The sequence below is a fragment of the Zea mays genome, chromosome 7 (genome assembly GCF_902167145.1).
Source record: "Zea mays cultivar B73 chromosome 7, Zm-B73-REFERENCE-NAM-5.0, whole genome shotgun sequence".
Classification (NCBI taxonomy): domain Eukaryota; kingdom Viridiplantae; phylum Streptophyta; class Magnoliopsida; order Poales; family Poaceae; genus Zea; species Zea mays.
Genome location: NC_050102.1, coordinates 156,554,994 through 156,574,898, shown reverse-complemented (window position 1 = coordinate 156,574,898; position 19,905 = coordinate 156,554,994).

The following is a 19,905-nucleotide window of genomic DNA, read 5'->3' as shown; positions in this document are numbered from 1 at the left end:
AGAAATTTCTAAAAGCTTCGGAGTCAAACTGCGTTCCATTATCTACAGTGATTGCCTTCGGTACCCCGAAGCGACAGACAATATTCTGCCAGAAAAACTTTTGGACAGTGGCCGAAGTTATTGTGGCCAATGGCTTCGCCTCAATCCACTTGGAAAAATACTCCACAGCCACTATAACATATTTTAGATTCCCTTGAGCCGGTGGTAATGGACCCAACAAGTCAAGGCCCCACCTTTGCAATGGCCAGATGGGTTGTATCAGCTGTGTCAAAGACGAAGGTTGTTTTTGATCTCTTGCACATTTCTGACAACCTTCGCACTTTTGCACTAACTCCGCCGCATCCGAAGCTGCCTTCGGCCAATAAAACCCTTGGCGGAAGACTTTCCCAAGTAATGGCCTGGATCCGATGTGGGATCCACACAGGCCTGCATGTATCTCTTTCATCAACTCTATACCTTCGGCTCTAGATAAGCACTTGAGCAGCGGAGCGCAAACTCCATGTTTGTATAATTCCCCTTCTATCATGACATACGGACGAGCTCTTGCCTCTATTCTTTTATTGTAAGCTTCGTCATCTGAAAGGAACTTACCCTGAAGGTAAGAGATTATTTTAGTTCTCCAATCTTCGCTGTAAACAGGAGATATGTTGAGGACTGCTCTTTCAAGGAGCTCCACTGAAGGTGCCTTTATTGTTTCGAAGAACACATCCGAAGGTAACGGCAGCCCCTGTGCCGCAGACTTAGCTAGCAAATCAGCATGCTCATTTTGTCCTCGAGGAATATTCTTGACAGAGAATCCTTCGAAGGATGCTTCGATCCTTCGGACCGTATCTAGATATTTTTCAAGCTTCGGATCTTTAGCCTTGCAACTTTTGTCAACATGACCCGAAACCACCTGGGAATCAGTTTTAAGAATTGCCCTTCTGATTCCCATTGCCTTTAATTTCCGAAGGCCCAGAAGCAGGGCTTCGTACTCAGCAATATTGTTCGTGCAGCTGAAATCAAGTCTTGCTGCATAACAAGTTTTGACCTTGGATGGTGAAACCAACACAGCAGCTGCACCTGCTCCGAAGATTCCCCAAGAGCCATCACAAAACACTGTCCACACTTCGGCATCTTTATTTGCTTCTTCATCCTGAGCCCCTGGCGTCCAGTCGGCAATGAAATCTGCCAATGCTTGAGACTGGATCGAAGATCTATGCACATAATCAATGTAAAATTCGTTGAGCTCTGCAGCCCATTTCCCAATCCGTCCAGTAGCTTCTCTATTTCTCATTATATCCTTCAACGGCTGCGAAGAAGGAACAATGATATTGTATGCCTGAAAATAATGCCGAAGCTTCCTGGATGCCATTAAAACGGCATATAATACCTTCTCCAGCTCTGTATAATTTTTCTTTGAGACACTAAGGACCTCAGATACAAAATACACTGGAACTTGCTTCTTGAGCTGGCCATAAAGCTTCTCCTGGACAAGCGCCGCACTTACTGCTGAGTGCGAAGCTGCCACATATAACAACAGAGGAGCCCCTGACGTTGGCGGAGTTAATGTTGTGAGATCTATCAAGTATTGCTTCAACTCTTCGAAGGCTTTTTGTTGACTTGGGCCCCATTGAAAGACTTCGGCTGACTTCAGCACCTCGAAAAATGGTAAGTTTCTTTCTGCTGATCTGGATATAAATCTGTTGAGAGATGCCAGCCTTCCTGTCAATCTTTGGGCCCCTTTTCTTGTAGTTGGTGGCTCCATTCGAAGTATAGCTTCGATTTTATTTGGATTAGCTTCGATTCCCTTTGTTGAAACCAAGCATCCAAGAAATTTACCCTTCTTTACTCCGAAGACACATTTCTCTGGATTCAGCTTCAAACCAGCTTGTCTGAAGCTGGCGAAGGTCTCCTGCAGATCAACAATATGATTTTCCTGCTTCGTGCTTTTGACGATAATGTCATCAACATAGGTCAACACATTTCTGCCTATTTGAGACTGAAGAACCTTCGCAGTCATTCTGCTGAAACTTCCTCCAGCGTTTTTGAGCCCCTCAGGCATCCGAAGATAGCAATACGTGCCACTTGGAGTTATGAAGCTAGTTTTCGGCTCATCTTCCTTTTTCATCCAGATTTGATGATATCCTGAGTAACAGTCCAAGAGACTCATGAGCTCTGAAGAAGCTGCTGCATCGACTAGAGAGTCTATCCTTGGCAACGGGAATTCGTCCTTCGGACAAGCCTTGTTGAGATCTGTGAAATCGATACACATTCTCCACTTGCCATTGGCCTTCTTCACCATAACAGTGTTAGCTAGCCACTCTGGATACTTCACTTCTCTGATAACTCCTGCACTGAGGAGTCTTTTTACTTCATTGCGAGCCCCTTCGGCCTTGTCATCAGACATTTTCCGAAGCCTCTGCTTTCGGGGTCTGAAGGATGGGTCAACATTGAGCGAATGTTCAATAACATCCCGATTTACTCCACAGAGATCATTAGCCGACCATGCAAAAACATCTTTGTTGTTGAATAAAAACCTTATCAAGGTTTTCTCCTGGTCTTCAGATAATTGCGAGCCCAACAGCACCTTCTGCTCTGCTATGTCCTCACACAATAGCATGGGCTTCGGCTGATCTGCTGAAGCTGCCTTCTCCCTTCTGAATTTGTACTGTTCACAAGCTTCAGTTCCATCTATATTATGGATTGCCTTGGAGTCGGTCCAGCTTCCTTCGGCCCTTCTAGCAGCTTCCTGGCTTCCATGGATAGCAATAGGCCCTTGGTCCGAAGGTATCTTCATGCAAAGATAAGCAGGATGAAGGATTGCTTCGAAGGCATTAAGAGTACCACGACCAATAATTGCATTGTAAGGATATTCCATGTCAACAATGTCAAACACAACTTGCTCAGTTCTAGTGTTGTTGATGAATCCGAAGGTTACTGACATGGTGATCTTGCCCAGTGCTACAATCTGTCTTCCTCCGAAGCCACAAAGAGGATGTGTAGCATCATGAATCTTATCTTCTGGCTCTTGCATTTGTCTGAAGGCTTTAGCAAATATGATGTCAGCTGCACTGCCTGTATCGACCAAGACATTGTGAACCAGAAATCCTTTGATAACACAAGAGATAACCATGGCATCGTTGTGTGGGTAATCTTTGAGCTGAAGGTCCTCTTGAGAGAAGGTAATAGGAATGTGAGACCATCTTGATTTGATGAAGGGTCCTTGCACCCCAACATGCTGTACTCTTCTCTGCGCTTCCTTCTTCTGCTTCTTGTTAGCTGGCTCTGAGGACGAGCCACCTGTGATCGGGAGCACCAGCTTCGGGTCCGAAGCAACTCCAGCTTGATTGTTGAACGAAGCCATCAGCTCAGAAAAGTGGAAGTGAGTTCACCGGAGGTGGGCGCCAATGTTGGGGACTTGTTCTCAAATGCTAAGAGTTAAGAACAAGGCAACATAAAAAGTGTTAAGTGTTAAAGTCCTTCGTCCTTCGAAGGATTATGTCCCTTCGGGAAATAATGAGTTTCGGACGAAGGTCATAAGAGACATACCTTCGTAAACATAACAAGTAATGACGAAGGATTCATATAAAGCATGAAATATAATATAAGCATCATCATAGAATCATTTCTATTTTATTAACATGGAAAAATAGAAATGATTTCAAATTACAAATGTACCTTCGGTCCTGAGAGAAGATAAAAAGTACAAGCGTGACGCAAAAGCAAATGCCAAATTCGTGTGAACAGTACGGGGGTACTGTTCATCTATTTATAGACACAGGACGCAGCCTGTGACGAATTACAATTATGCCCTTTACAAAAGTTTACAACATTATCTTAGACCTCTATGGATAAAAAGGTCATTCTATCTTTATGTCGGTTTGCAACGCCGAAGCTCTATAAAAAGGAACCTTCGGCCATTTCCTGGGGACGATTTCAGCCGAAGCTGCTTCTTCACGCAAGACCTTCGGCGCAACGAAGCATGGGCCCAACAGTACTACAAGAAGAAGGGCGGCGATGCCCATGTTTGTCGGGAATGGGACTCCGACGAAAGCTCTAGCGACTCCTCCGACGACGAGGATGCCGCCAACATCACCGTCACCAAAGGCCTTCTCTTCCCCAACGTCGGCCACAAGTGCCTCATGGCAAAGGACTGCAAAAAGAAGAAGGTTAAATCTAAATCCTCCACTAGATATGAGTCTTCTAGTGATGAAAATGCTAGTGATGAGGAAGATAACTTACACACTCTTTTTGCCAACCTAAACATGCAACACAAGGAGAAATTAAATGAATTTATTAGCGCCATCCATGAGAAGGATGATCTCTTGGACTCCCAAGAGGACTTCCTAATCAAGGAAAACAAAAAGCATGTTAAAGTTAAAAATGCTTATGCTCTAGAAGTTGAGAAATGTGAAAAATTATCTAGTGAGCTAAGCACTTGCCATGAGACAATAGACAACCTTAGAAATGAAAAATGCTAATTTGTTGGCTAAGGTTGATTCAAATGTTTGTAATGTTTCAATTCCTAATCTTAGGAATGATAATGATGATTTACTTGCTAGCCTTAGGATTGAGAATGAAAAATTGCTTGCTAAGGCTAAGGATTTTGATGTTTGCAATGCCACTATTTCCGACCTTAGAACTAAAAATGACATATTGCATGTTAAGGTTGTAGAATTAAAATCTTGCAAACCCTCTACATCTACCGTTGAGCACACTTCTATTTGTACTAGATGTGGAGATGTTGATGTTAATGCTATTCATGATCACATGACTTTAATTAAACAACAAAATGATCATATAGCAAAACTAGATGCTAAGATTGCCGAGCATGACTTAGAAAATGAAAAATTTAAATTTGCTAGAAGCATGCTCTATAGAGGGAGACGCCCTGGCATTAAGGATGGCATTGGCTTCCAACAGGGAGGCAATGTCAAAATTAATGCCCCTCCTAAGAAGTTATCTAATTTTGTTAAGGGCAAGGCTCCCATGCCTCAGGATAACGAGGGTTACATTTTATACCCTGCCGGTTATCCTGAGAGCAAAATTAGGAGAATTCACTCTAGGAAGTCTCACTCTGGCCCTAATCATGCTTTTATGTATAAGGGTGAGACATCTAGGTCTAGGCAACAAACCCATGCTAAGTTGCCTAAGAAGAAAACTCCTAGTGCATCAAATGAACATAACTTTTCATTTAAAACTTTTGATGCATCTTATGTTTTAACTAACAAATCCGGCAAGGTAGTTGCCAAGTATGTTGGGGGCAAGCACAAGGGGTCAAAGACTTGTGTTTGGGTACCCAAAGTTCTTGTTTCTAATGCCAAAGGACCCAAAACCATTTGGGTACCTAAAGTCAAGAACTAAACATGTTTTGTAGGTTTATGCATCCGGGGGCTCAAGTTGGATTATCGACAGCGGGTGCACAAACCACATGACAGGGGAGAAAAAGATGTTCTCCTCCTACGAGAAAAACCAAGATCCCCAACGAGCTATCACATTCGGGGATGGAAATCAGGGTTTGGTCAAAGGATTGGGTAAATTGCTATATCACCTGACCATTCCATTTCCAATGTTTTTCTTGTAGATTCATTAGATTACAATTTGCTTTCTGTATCTCAATTATGCAAAATGGGCTACAACTGTCTATTCACTGATATAGGTGTCACTGTCTTTAGAAGAAGTGATGATTCAATAGCATTTAAGGGAGTGTTAGAGGGTCAGCTATACTTAGTGAATTTTGATAGAGCTGAACTCGACACTTGCTTAATTGCTAAGACTAACATGGGCTGGCTCTGGCATCGCCGACTAGCACATGTTGGGATGAAGAATCTTCATAAGCTTCTAAAGGGAGAGCACATTTTAGGATTAACAAATGTTCATTTTGAGAAAGACAGGATTTGTAGCGCATGCCAAGCAGGAAAGCAAGTTGGTGCTCACCATCCACACAAGAACATCATGACGACCGACAGGCCACTGGAGCTCCTACACATGGATCTATTCGGCCCGATCGCTTACATAAGCATCGGCGGGAGTAAGTACTGTCTAGTTATTGTGGATGACTATTCTCGCTTCACTTGGGTATTCTTTTTGCAGGAAAAATCTCATACCCAAGAAACCTTAAAGGGATTCTTGAGACGGGCTCAAAATGAGTTTGGCTTAAGGATCAAGAAAATTAGAAGCGACAACGGGACGGAGTTCAAGAACTCTCAAATTGAAGGCTTCCTTGAGGAGGAGGGCATCAAGCATGAATTCTCTTCTCCCTACACCCCACAACAAAATGGTGTAGTGGAGAGGAAGAATAGAACTCTATTGGACATGGCTAGAACCATGCTTGATGAGTACAAGACTTCGGATCGGTTTTGGGCCGAGGCGGTCAACACCGCCTGCTACGCCATCAACCGGTTATATCTACACCGAATCCTCAAGAAGACATCATATGAACTTCTAACCGGTAAAAAGCCCAACATTTCATATTTTAGAGTCTTTGGTAGCAAATGCTTTATTCTTATTAAAAGAGGTAGAAAATCTAAATTTGCTCCTAAGACTGTAGAAGGCTTTTTACTAAGATATGATTCAAACACAAGGGCATATAGAGTCTTTAACAAGTCCTCTGGACAAGTTGAAGTTTCTTGTGACGTTGTGTTTGATGAGACTAACGGCTCTCAAGTAGAGCAAGTTGATCTTGATGAGATAGGTGATGAAGAGGCTCCATGCATCGCGCTAAGGAACATATCCATTGGGGATGTGTGTCCTAAGGAATCCGAAGAGCCTCCAAATGCACAAGATCAACCATCCTCCTCCACGCAAGCATCTCCACCAACTCAAAATGAAGATGAGCCTCCAGTTGATGAAGGTCAAGATCAAAAAGATGAGCCACCTCAAGATGACGACAATGATCAAGGGGGAGATGCAAATGGTCAAGACAAGGAGGATGAAGAGCAAAGGCCGCCACACCCAAGAGTCCACCAAGCAATCCAACGAGATCACCCCGTTGACACCATCCTCGGCGACATTCATAAGGGGGTAACTACTAGATCTCGTGTTGCACATTTTTGTGAGCATTACTCTTTTGTTTCCTCTATTGAGCCACACAGGATAGAGGAAGCACTACAAGATTCGGATTGGGTGGTGGCGATGCAAGAGGAGCTCAACAACTTCACTAGGAACGAGGTATGGCATTTAGTTCCACGTCCTAATCAAAATGTTGTAGGAACCAAATGGGTCTTCCGCAACAAGCAAGATGAGCATGGTGTGGTGACAAGGAACAAAGCACGACTTGTGGCCAAGGGATACTCCCAAGTCGAAGGTTTGGATTTCGGTGAAACCTATGCACCCGTAGCTAGGCTTGAGTCAATTCGTATATTATTGGCCTATGCTACTTACCATGGCTTTAAGCTTTATCAAATGGATGTGAAAAGTGCCTTCCTCAATGGACCAATCAAGGAAGAGGTCTATGTTGAGCAACCTCCCGGCTTTGAAGATAGTGAGTACCCTCACCATGTGTATAAACTCTCTAAGGCGCTTTATGGGCTCAAGCAAGCCCCAATAGCATGGTATGAATGCCTTAGGGATTTCCTTATCACTAATGGATTCAAAGTCGGAAAGGCCGATCCTACTTTATTCACTAAAACTCTTGAAAATGACTTGTTTGTATGCCAAATTTATGTTGATGATATTATATTTGGGTCTACTAACGAGTCTACATGTGAAGAATTTAGTAGGATCATGACACAAAAAATTGAGATGTCTATGATGGGGGAGTTGAAGTATTTCTTAGGATTTCAAGTAAAGCAACTCCAAGAAGGCACCTTCCTAAGCCAAACGAAGTATACTCAAGATATTCTAAGCAAGTTTGGGATGAAGGATGCCAAACCCATCAAGACACCCATGGGAACCAATGGGCATCTCGACCTCGACGAAGGAGGTAAATCCGTCGATCAAAAGGTATACCGGTCGATGATAGGTTCCTTGCTATATTTATGTGCATCTCGACCAGATATTATGCTTTCCGTATGCATGTGTGCAAGATTCCAAGCCGACCCTAAGGAAGCTCACCTTACGGCCGTAAAACGAATCTTGAGATATTTGGTTTATACTCCTAAGTTTGGGCTTTGGTATCCTAGGGGATCCACTTTTGATTTGATTGGTTATTCGGATGCCGATTAGGCGGGGTGTAAAATCAATAGAAAGAGCACATCGGGGACTTGCCAGTTCTTGGGAAGATCCTTGGTGTCTTGGGCTTCAAAGAAGCAAAATTCCGTAGCTCTTTCTACCGCCGAGGCCGAGTATATTGCCGCAGGACATTGTTGCACGCAACTACTTTGGATGAGGCAAACCCTTAGGGACTATGGTTACAAATTAACCAAAGTTCCTCTTCTATGTGATAATGAGAGTGCAATCCGCATGGCGGATAATCCCGTTGAGCATAGCCGCACTAAACACATAGCCAATCGGTATCACTTTTTAAGGGATCACCAACAAAAGGGAGATATCGAGATTTCATATATCAACACTAAAGACCAATTAGCCGATATCTTCACCAAGCCTCTTGATGAACAAACCTTTAACAAACTTAGGCATGAGCTAAATATTCTTGATTCTAGGAACTTCTTTTGTTGATTTGCACACATAGCTCATTTATATACCTTTGATCATGTCTCTTTCATATGCTATGACTAATATGTCTTCAAGTCTATTTCAAACCAAGTCATAGGTGTATTGAAAGGGAATTGGAGTCTTCGGCGAAGACAAAGGCTTCCACTCCGAAAACTCATCCTTCGCCATCACTCCGAGCAACTCTCCATCTTTGAGGAAGAAAAGGACTCCGTCTTTGGTATAATCTTCACTCATTTATTTATAACCAAAGGGGGAGAGAGTAATTCTAAGGGCTCTAATGACTCCGTTTTTGGCGATTCATGCCAAAGGGGGAGAAAGTATTAGCCCAAAGCAAAAGGACCGCACCACCACTTAATTTTAAAAAGAGTTTTTCCATTGGTATGATTCTCAATTGATAAATTTAAAATTAGTATCTTATTATGTTCAAAAGGGGGAGAAAAGTAGTATTTCAAAATTGATATATCAAAACCCTCTTGAACACTAAGAGGAGAATTTTATCTAGGGGGAGTTTTGTTTAGTCAAAGGAAAATCATTTGAAACAGGGGGAGAAAACTTCAAATCTTGAAAATGCTTCGCAAAATCTTATTCATTTACCTTTAACTATTTGCAAAAGAACTTTGAAGAGGATCTACAAAAGAATTTGCAAAAACAAAACATGTGGTGCAAGCGTGGTCCAAAATGTCAAAAATTGAAGAAACAATCCATGCATATCTTATAAGTATTTATATTGGCTCAATTCCAAGCAACCTTTGCACTTACATTATGCAAGCTAGTTTAATTATGCACTTCTATATTTACTTTGGTTTGTGTTGGCATCAATCACCAAAAAGGGGGAGGTTGAAAGGGAATTAGGCTTACACCTATTTCCTAAAATGATTTTGGTGGTAGAATTGCCCAACACAAATAATTGGACTAACTAGTTTTGCTCGAGTGTATAAGTTATACAGGTGCCAAAGGTTCACACTTAGCCAATAAAAGACCAAAAATTGGGTTCAACAAAGAGAGCAAGGGATAACCGAAGTGGTCCTTGGTCTGGCGCATCGGACTGTCCGGTGCACCACCGGACAGTGTCCGGTGCACCAGGGGACTTCACGCTGAACTCCTCACCTTCGGGAAAATCCAGAGGCGGCGCTCCGCTATAATTCATTGGACTGTCCGGTGTACACCGGACAGTGTCCGGTGCCCCAAGGAAGAGCGGCTCTGGAACTCGCCAGCCTCGGGAATTTGCTCCACTATAATTCACCGGACATGTCCGGTGTACACCGGACTGTCCGGTGAACTAGCAGAGCAACGACTACTTCGCGCCAACGGTCACCTGCAGAAGCATTAAATGCACGCCAGAGCGCGCAGAAGTCAGACACGCGCGCGCTGGCACACCGGACACTCTACAGTACATGTCTGGTGTGCCACCTGACATCAAGGCGGGCCCAGAAGACAGAGCTCCAACGGTCGGAACCCAACGACCTTGGTGACGTGGCTGGCGCACTGGACATGTCCGGTGTGCACCGGACTGTCCGGTGCACCATGCGACAGACAGCCCCACCAAACGGCTAGTTTGGTGGTTGGGGCTATAAATACCCCCAACCACCCCACATTCAAGTCATCCAAGTTTTCCCACTTCAACTACTTACAAGAGCTCTAGCATTCAATTCTAGACACACCCAAGTGATCAAATCCTCTCCAAACTCCACACAACACCCTAGTGATTAGAGAGAGAGATTTGCTTGTGTTCTTTCAAGCTCTTGCGCTTGGATTGCTTTCTTCTTTCTTTGATTCTTCATTGCGATCAAACTCACTTGTAATTGAGGCAAGAGACACCAATCTTGTGGTGGTCCTTGTGGGAACTTTGTGTTCCAAGTGATTGAGAAGAAAAGCTCACTCGGTCCGAGGGACCGTTTGAGAGAGGGAAAGGGTTGAAAGAGACCCGGTCTTTGTGACCACCTCAACAGGGAGTAGGTTTGCGAGAACCGAACCTCGGTAAAACAAATCCACGTGTCACACCTCTTATTTGCTTGCGATTTGTTTTGCACCCTCTCTCGCGGACTCAATTATATTTCTAGAGCTAACCCGGCTTGTAGTTGTGACTATTTTTGAGAATTTTAGTTTCGCCCTATTCACCCCCCCTCTAGGCGACTTTCAGTTACTTGAACCATAGTTTTGTTTGTTAGCAGCCGAGGTAATGATTCGTTTCAATTACTGGATTTAAGTACATTGTCCCCATGTCCAGTTTATTCACTACATAGTTTTGTTTCGAGCGACGTACTAACGATTTTGTTGTCTAATGTAGACTTCAGATTTCCCCATCAACTCGGGTTCTTCCTCTTCGGTTCCAAGATCCACTGCAGGCAAGGTAATGTCAATATCTATTTGTTGGTTAATTAACTGTGAGCATAGATGAGGTGTTACTTGTTCTCGGTGAACGGGATACCATTGATGTGTTTTAGCCCTATTTTTGATCAGGGTTTATTTCAAAGTTTCTCTATGTCAGTACCTGAATGTTAGTTGCTTGAACCTAAGTTTGTCCATGTTAGCACGCAATTCATGTCAATACATGGAAGTTAGTAGATTGTCCCCTTGTCTAGTACACTAACCACCTAAATCCACATCAGATGGATTCAGCAGACTCCATAGCCGACGAGGCAATTGGAAGGATGCAAGAGATTGTGGACAAGATATTTTCCATAGCTCGGGAAACAATCCGTCTAGGACACGGGTTGACCTCATTTGACGCTACCAAACTTCGTGTAGCATTGTAGGACATAGCTTGCATGCTTGAGCAAGACTCTCTGGTGTTGCAAGAGAATTTGGACAACGTGAACAACGTTAACAACCCGGGTGACAGCAGCTACGAACCGTCAGCCTTGTCCTCACCACCCCCAGCTGACGACTACCTTAGTCCACATTGGGACTTTGCGGAGCACTTTGAAAACTTCTGGGGTCTAGAATATGACTCGGACCAAATGCCTTCGTTTAGTGACAATGAGGTTTAAGTTAGACCATGGTGAACCTTGAACTCAGGTGTTAGGGTAACAGGGATAGATTAGCCTTTTGCTTAATGCGCAGTTCTAAAGTGTTCCCTGTGCTTTTGTGTCCACCAGCACTTGAATTTCTTCAGTCTATATATATGTAATTATGACAAACCGAATGTGACTCCTTATGGTACTACCTTATGTTATTATGGTCCCTTACCTGTTCATTTTGTTTTCTTAGTAAGTGCACTTCAATATGTATTTTCAATCGTCTACAGTTGTTTTGCACTAGATGGACAAGTCTGGCAAAGTGATTGCAAAGTGGGATAGTAGAGCCACAAAAATTTACACAGAAATTTGTGTAGAAGAGGTCAATGCACGGAACGGGCCACAACAATTTCTAAATGCCGAAGGGTATGCTAACCTCATAAGGAAGTTTAAGGAACGCACTGGTCGCACTTACACCAGGGATCAAATGAAGAATAGGTGGGACTCCTTAAAGAGAATGTTCACCCAGTGGAAAACTATTAATGAAAGGGCTATAGGTCTTGGTCGAGACCCTCATACTGGTTCAATCAGTGCTCCAGATGAGTGGTGGGCTAAGCAAAATGAAGTAAGTAGACTTTTTTTAGATTAACAATAGTAATGGCCATCTCAAAGTAGGAAATACCATGTTGCCACAGGCAATGCCAGGGTGTATTATGTTCAAAATAGCCCCCTTGAGAATGAGGACAAGCTAAAGGTTATGTTTGGACCCATTGTATGCACAAATGAAACAACCCTTGTTCCTGGCGTCGAGGATGCAAATTCATCATCTGATGATCATGTCGAAGCCACTTTAGGTGGGGGTGAAAACAGCACACCTGACCCTTGCTCAAATGCGACTGGGAAGCGTAAGGTGCAGCATGATTCTCCTAAACCTAGGAAGAAAAAAGATACGGGGGAAGAATACATGAAACGCCTAGTGGAGGCTTTTGAGTCTCGTTCCATGACCACTAACAAGTCCATCACCTCAGCTGAGAAAGACCCTGTTCGTGTTGAGGTTGCTGCTCAGTTGCAACAAGTGATCGAAGATGGCGCACCGGAAGGCAGCGACTTACATTTCTTTGCCACTCATTTGTTGATGGAGAAAAAGTATAGAGATGTATTTGCAACACTTAAGACCAAAGAAGGAAGGAACGTTTGGCTGCGTCGTGCTTTCGAGATGAATGTTAAGTCCAGTTAGTTGGTGGTCGTCCGACAACAGAGAGTCTGGTGCTCCGAACTATGTTGTTGTTCATGTTTTAGTGTATAACTGTCGTCACTATTATGAGTCTTGTCGTCACTATTATGAGTCTTATCGTCAATATTATTAGTCTTGTCATGGTGCAGTCGTGTTATAAAATAAACATGTCGCCACTATTTGTTTTCTGCATCGCACAATTTTCCAATTATTCGAGTTGAACATGTATTTCAATAATCAGAGTTGTATGGTTGTGAACAATGTTAATCTGTGAACTTTGTTTGAGGTATGATACATGAATGTGTCTTATATATTGTGCTTATTCGAGGCATGTGGCTCTTGTGTGTTTGCATGCAGATGTGTGAACCTGATGCACACACATATGTTGATGACATGGATGACATGGATGGACAATTGCAGTTGCCCTATATGCTGTAGACATTTGGGGGAGGCCGTCGAGTGGGGTTTCAAGAAGACCACTGGTTGAAACAGGGATTCAATGGGTTGAGCGAACTTTGGAGAATAGTAACGACTGCTTTGACATGTTTCGCATGCGGCATACTGTTTTTAGACGATTGCATGATACGTTGGTGGAAAGTTATGGTCTGGTTCCAAGCCGTGGTGTCAGTACAACGGAAGCTCTAGGTATTTTCTTGTGGGCATGTGGGGTCCACAATCATTTAGGCAGATAAGGAATAAGTTTGGTCACTCCTTGGAAACTATTAGTCGCAAGTATAGTGAAGTACTTGATGCACTATATAAGATGTCATCTGACGTAATCAAGCCCAAAGACCCAAATTTCATAGAGATTCATCCTCGTTTGCGAGAGACTAGATTTTGGCCGCACTTCAAGGATTGCATAGGAGCAATTGATGGTAGTCACTTTCCAGCGTCTGTCCCGGCCTCGGAGCAAGCCAAATATATTGGTCGGCACGGTTACGCATCGCAGAATGTAATGGCCGTTTGTGACTTCGCTATGAGGTTCACATTTGTTGTCATAGGTTGGCCAGGTTCAGTACATGACACAAGAGTATTACAAGATACTTTGATAACTTATGCGGACAGGTTCCCCCATCCACCGGAAGGTATATAAGTATGTTGTACTTTTGTATCATACGATATTAATTTATGTCTTAAGTATTTAACTTTATATTATCTGTTTGTGCAGGTAAATACTATCTTGTGGATTCAGGTTATCCAAATAGAAAGGGGTACCTTGCACCTTATAAGGGTCAGAAGTACCACATTTCAGAATGGCAAAATGCGAGGCAACCTATTGGGAGCAAAGAAGTATTCAACTATGCACACTCTTCGCTACACAATGTTATAGAGCGATCTTTTGGTGTGCTTAAAATGAAGTGGAGAATTCTCTTAAGTCTCCCTTCATTTTCGCTTAAGAAACAATCGAAGATAATTATTGCATGTATGACATTGCATAACTTCATTAGAGACAGTGCTCTACACGATAGAGACTTTGATCAACTAGGACCTAATAGCCTTGGTCATGATGTATCTGTAGGTGAGAGTAGTAGTAGCACATCTGATGAGTTAGACATGAGTGCATTTCGAGATGGAATTGCTAATGCATTAGTGTCGTAGGTAAATATGTAAATGTAACGGTAGTTATGTTGTAATGAACCCCACTAATTATTATGTAATGACCTTTTGTTGGTTCGGTGTTAATGTGTATCGTTTGTTCAAACAGAATCTGCAATCTGAGAATCTGTGTATCCAAACACCTAGATTCTAACGAACAGCTTTTCTGCACAGCTGGCGAACCAAACACCTAAATTCTAACCACCAACTTTTCCCAACAGCCAGCTTTTCCCCACAGCCAGCTTTTCAGAAAAGCTATTCAGAAAAAGTTGAACCAAACACGCCCATAGACATGTGAAGGATACACACTATCTTCAAAGTTGGGAGGTTGCTCAACATACACCTCTTTTTTGATAGGACCATTGAGGCAAACACTTTTCAGATCCATTTGATACAACTTAAAGCCATGGTAAGTAGCATAGGAAAGTAATATTCGAATTGACTCAAGCTTAGCTATAGGTGCATATGTTTCATTGAAATCCAAACCTTCAACTTGTGAATACCCCTTGGCAACTAGTCAGGCTTTGTTCCTAGTCACCACACCATGCTCGTCTTGTTTGTTGCAAAATACCCACTTGATACCTACAACATTTTGGTTAGGATGTGGAACTAAATGCTAGATCTCATTCCTCGTGAAGTTGTTGAGCTCCTCTCGCATTGCCACCACCCAGTCTGGATTTTTAAGTGCATCCTCTATCTTGTATGGCTCAATAGAAGACACAAAAGAGTAATGTTCACAAAAATGAGCGACTCGAGAGCGAGTGGTTACCCCTTTTTGAATGTCTCCAAGGATGGAGCTGACAGGGTGATCTCGTTGAATTGCTTGGTGGACTCTTAGGTGAGGTGTCTTTGATATTGAATCTCTTGCTCATCTTTCTTTTCTTGATCAACTTCATCTCCCCCTTGATCGGTGCCTTCTTCTTGAGGTGTCTCATTGTCTTGAACTTGATCGTCTTCTTGAGCCAGTTCCACATCTTGAGTTGGTGGAGATGCTTGTATAGAAGATTATGGTTGATCTTGTGCTTGTGAAGGCTCTTCGGGTTCTTGTGGACACACATATCCAATGGACATGTTCCTTAGTGTGATGTATGGGGCCTCTTCATCATCTAACTCATCAAGATCAACTTGCTCTACTTAAGAGCCATTAGTCTCATCAAAGACAATGTCACAAGAAACTTCAACTAATCCAGTGGATTTGTTGAAGACTCGATATACCCTTGTGTCTGAGTCATAACCAAGTAAAAAACCTTCCACTGCTTCAGGAGCAAAATTTGAATTTCTACCTCTTTTAACAAGAATAAAGCACTTCCTCCCAAAAACTCTAAAATAAGAAACATTGGGCTTTTTACCGGTGAGGAGTTCATATGATGTTTTCTTGAGGATTCGATGAAGGTAGAGCCGATTGAAGGAGTAGCAAGCGATGTTAATCGCCTCCACCTAAAACCGATCTGATGTCTTGTATTCCTCAAGCATGGTCCTTGTCATATCCATAAGGGTTCTATTATTTCTATCCACAACACCGTTTTGTTGATGTGTGTAGGGAGAAGAGAACTCATTCTTGATTCCCTCCTCAAGAAATCCTTCAATTTGAGAGTTCTTGAACTCCATTCCATTGTCGCTTCTAACCTTTTGTATTCTCAATCCGAACTCATTCTGAGTCCGTCTGAAGAATTACTTTAATGTTTCTTGGGTTTGTGAGCAAAAAGAACACCCAAGTAGGGCTAGACAAAATACTCATGGTCAGCTCGGCTCGGCTCGACTCGTGGTCAGCTCAGCTCGGCTCGACTCAGCTCGTTTCAATTTTATCATGAGCTGGGCTAACATCTCAGCTCGGTTTGTTAACGAGCCAGCTCGACACGAGCTCGAGTCAGCTCGTTAGCTCGAATGAGCTAGTATTTATCTGTAAAACAAAGCCTATACTTGTATTTGATGAATTAATAAGTGATGAACTATGTTAATTTAGGATTTAAATGATGTGATATATAAAATTATGATTATTGTTAGTCTTTTCTAGTGTTAAATTAGTATGAAATTAACTAGCAATTGATTATATTGTTGTATATATACATGTATAATATTTTTTGTTGTGGCTCGCGAGCTAAACGAGCCAGCTCGAGCTCGCAAATGAGCCGAGCTGGTTCTCTGGCTCGGTTGTTTAACGAGTCGAGCCGAGCGCCCGAGCCAGCTCGTTTCCTTAACGAGCCAGCTCGAGCTCGGTCGAGCCGAGCCGAGCTGGCTCGATATCCACCCCTACACCCAAGTGAAGCGAGAATAGTTATCCACAATTACAAGACAGTACTTACTGCCATCGATGCTTATGTAAGCGATCGGGCCGAATAGATACATGTGTAGTAGCTCAACCGGCCTCTCGGTCGTCATGATGTTCTTGTGTGGGTGATGAGTTCCAATCTGCTTCCCTGCTTGACATGCACTGCAAATTCTGTCTTTCCCAAAATGAACATTGGTTAGTCCTAAAATGTGTTCTCCTTTAGAAGTTTGTGAAGACTCTTCATCCCAACATGAGCAAGTCGGCGATGCCAGAGCCAGCCCATATTAGTCTTAGCAATTAGGCAAGTGTCTAGTTCAACATTGTTATCAGTGAAATCAACTAAGTACAGCTGACCATCTAACACTCCTTTAAAAACTAGTGAATCATCATTTCTTCTAAAGACGGTAACATCAACATCAGTAAAAAAATAGTTGTAACCCATTTTGCATAATTGAGACACAGAGAGCAAGTTGTAACCTACAGATTCTACAAGAAATACATTAGAGATGCAATGGTCAGGAGATATAGCAATTTTACCCAATCCTTTGACCAAACCTTGATTTTTATCCATGAATGTGATTGCTCTTTGGGGATCATCACTTTTCTCATATGAGGAGAACATTCTTTTCTCCCCTGTCATGTGGTTTGTGCACCCGCTATCGATTATCCAACTTGTTCCACCGGATGCATAAACCTACAACACAAATTTAGGCATTGTCCTTAGGTACCCAAACAGTCTTGGGTCCTTTCACATTAGAAACAAGCTCCTTGGATACCCAAACACAAGTCTTTGGACTCTTGTGTTTGCCCTCAATATATTTGGCAACTACTTTGCTGGATTTGTTAGTAAGAACAAAGGATGCATCAAAGGTCTTAAATGAAATGCTATGTTCATTTGATGCATCAACAATCTTTTCTTAGGCATCTTAATATGAGTTGTATGCCTAGAACTAGAAGTCTCATTACTGTAAATATAAGCATGATGAGCAAAATGATGGGATTTCTTAGCATGAATTCTTTTAATCTTATGCTCAGGATAGTTTTCAGGATATAAAATGTAACCTTATCTATCTTTTACCATGGGATCCTTGCCCTTAACAAAATTGGAAATCTTGTTTCTATGGGCATTAAGTTTGATGTTGTTTTGGCTCCCGGATTGGAAGCCAACCCCATGTAATACCCAAATTTTGGGGTTTAAAAATTTATAAAGTCTTGGAAATATTAAAGACCATGGGATTACTTGGTTCCTTTTTCTCTTTTTTGCATATCCAAATAATGAGATCAAGCTAGGCCATGAATAATTATTCCATGCTGAATTCTTTACTGTTGCACTTGACTTTGTGAAATTGGGAATTGAAATGAAGCCATAGAAATAAAACAAAGAAATAAAGGCAAGAAAAAGAAAAGGAAAAGAAAATACAAATTGGACCAAATCCTTGAAATTGACCCATCTCTTTCTTCCCTCTTGCACGCGCCAGCGACCCATTTGGCCCATTACTCGTGCGCACCTTGACTCCGCAAGCCAGCGGCTGCCGGTGGGTCCGCAGTGTCAGCCGACCGCCCGCGTGCACTTCGGCCTCACATCGCTGACGCCTGGGCCCCCGTGCCAGTGGGGCTTGTTCGCGCGCACGATTACCTTTTCGCTGACAGGTGGGCCGTGCGCGCAGGCTCGTCTCCTTCACGTGCGCTGACGCCGGGGTTGTTGCAACAACTCCCCGCAATGTATGCCGGTCTCGAGGGGAGAATTTGTGCTAGCCGTGCAACCCCTATAAGAACAGGGGTGTTCGGGTGCCCGCTTGACTCGTCCGGCTCGATTTAGCCTCTGTCCACCGAGAGAACCAAGAGAGAAGAGGGTTCGGGGCCATCGCTGTAAATCGTCGCCGACGTTGAGTCTCGATCTCCTGTCGTGCTTCTCGGTTGCTGGCCATGCCGTCTGAGTGTCGCGACGGGATATTAATCAACGGGTGGTGCGACCGAGCACTTAGATCCCCTCGCCGGTGACCATCATCACCATCGCGGCGCCGTGGGTTGGGAAATCCCTCGAATCGGGTGTCAAAATCGTTTGTAAGTGTCACCACTGTCTCCTCACGTTCTCCCGCAAGTATTGGTACCTTAATCTGTGGTTTCCGGGCTTCGGGTAAGTTGGGGCACCGCTTGCTGTTGTGGGCATGGCGGGGTTGCCGCCCCGCGCTGTGGGACAACATCAACAAAGGGTTATTCTCGACGATTAGCACCTCCATGAGTCTCGACGATTAGCACCTCCATGATCTGAGGGGTCGGCAAACCACAGGCGGCAATGGCGCCGCCGCGTGTTTGGTGTTCGCGGTCGTCGCCGGCGTCATCGCAGCTAGGGGCGTCGTAGACCATTGATCACGAGTTGGGCGGCTCATATCTGATTGAGAGCACCGTTTCGGACAGGGTAGCGTGGGCGGTCCGATTTGATCGGAGGACTAGTGTTGCACGTCATCGTTAAACCTCGACCGCAGATCTCAGATCATGCGCACCAGCCACAGTGCTTGGACTCTTTGACATGCATGGATGCTCAACATGCAAGTATTTTATAAAAGGAGGGATTACACACATTTATACCACTCGGTAGTCGGTACATTCAACATACAAGTTTGTTTGCCTAAACTATTGATCTAGTCTGGCACTCTGGATCAAGTAGCTAGTTATCCTCCATTTGCAAAATGCACTACTTGCAATAAGGGTGTGCTTGTTTTTCTACTAGATTATATACGTTGGATTATGGTAAAAGGGTAGGAGAGTAAAATATCACTTTGAGATTATAAATAAATTGAAATAAGCTAGCATTGGGTAGCTTATTTCAGCTTATTTGTGACCCAAAGTAATATTTTAACCTCCTACTCTTCCACCATAATTCAACTTATATAATCTACGAGAGAAACAAATATGACCTAAGGTCCTGTTTGGTTTGAGGGATTAAAGATTAGTATCTCCATTTTAGTCCCATTTCGTCCCTAAGTTGACAAACGGTGGGACCAGGAACTAAACTGTTTTAGTCTATAGTCCCTCAAGGGATGACTAAAAAGGACTAAACCATATTGATTCCACCTTTTGCCCCTCCTTTATTTTAGTTGCACTAATGACAAGAGAATGCTAAGTGATATTTCGGTCCCCTTATGATTCCTTTAATGCGTTCTGAATACTTTTAGTCTCTATAACCAAACATGGTAGGGACTAAACTTTAGTTTCCTAACTAAATTTTAGTCCCTGGAATAAAGTAACCA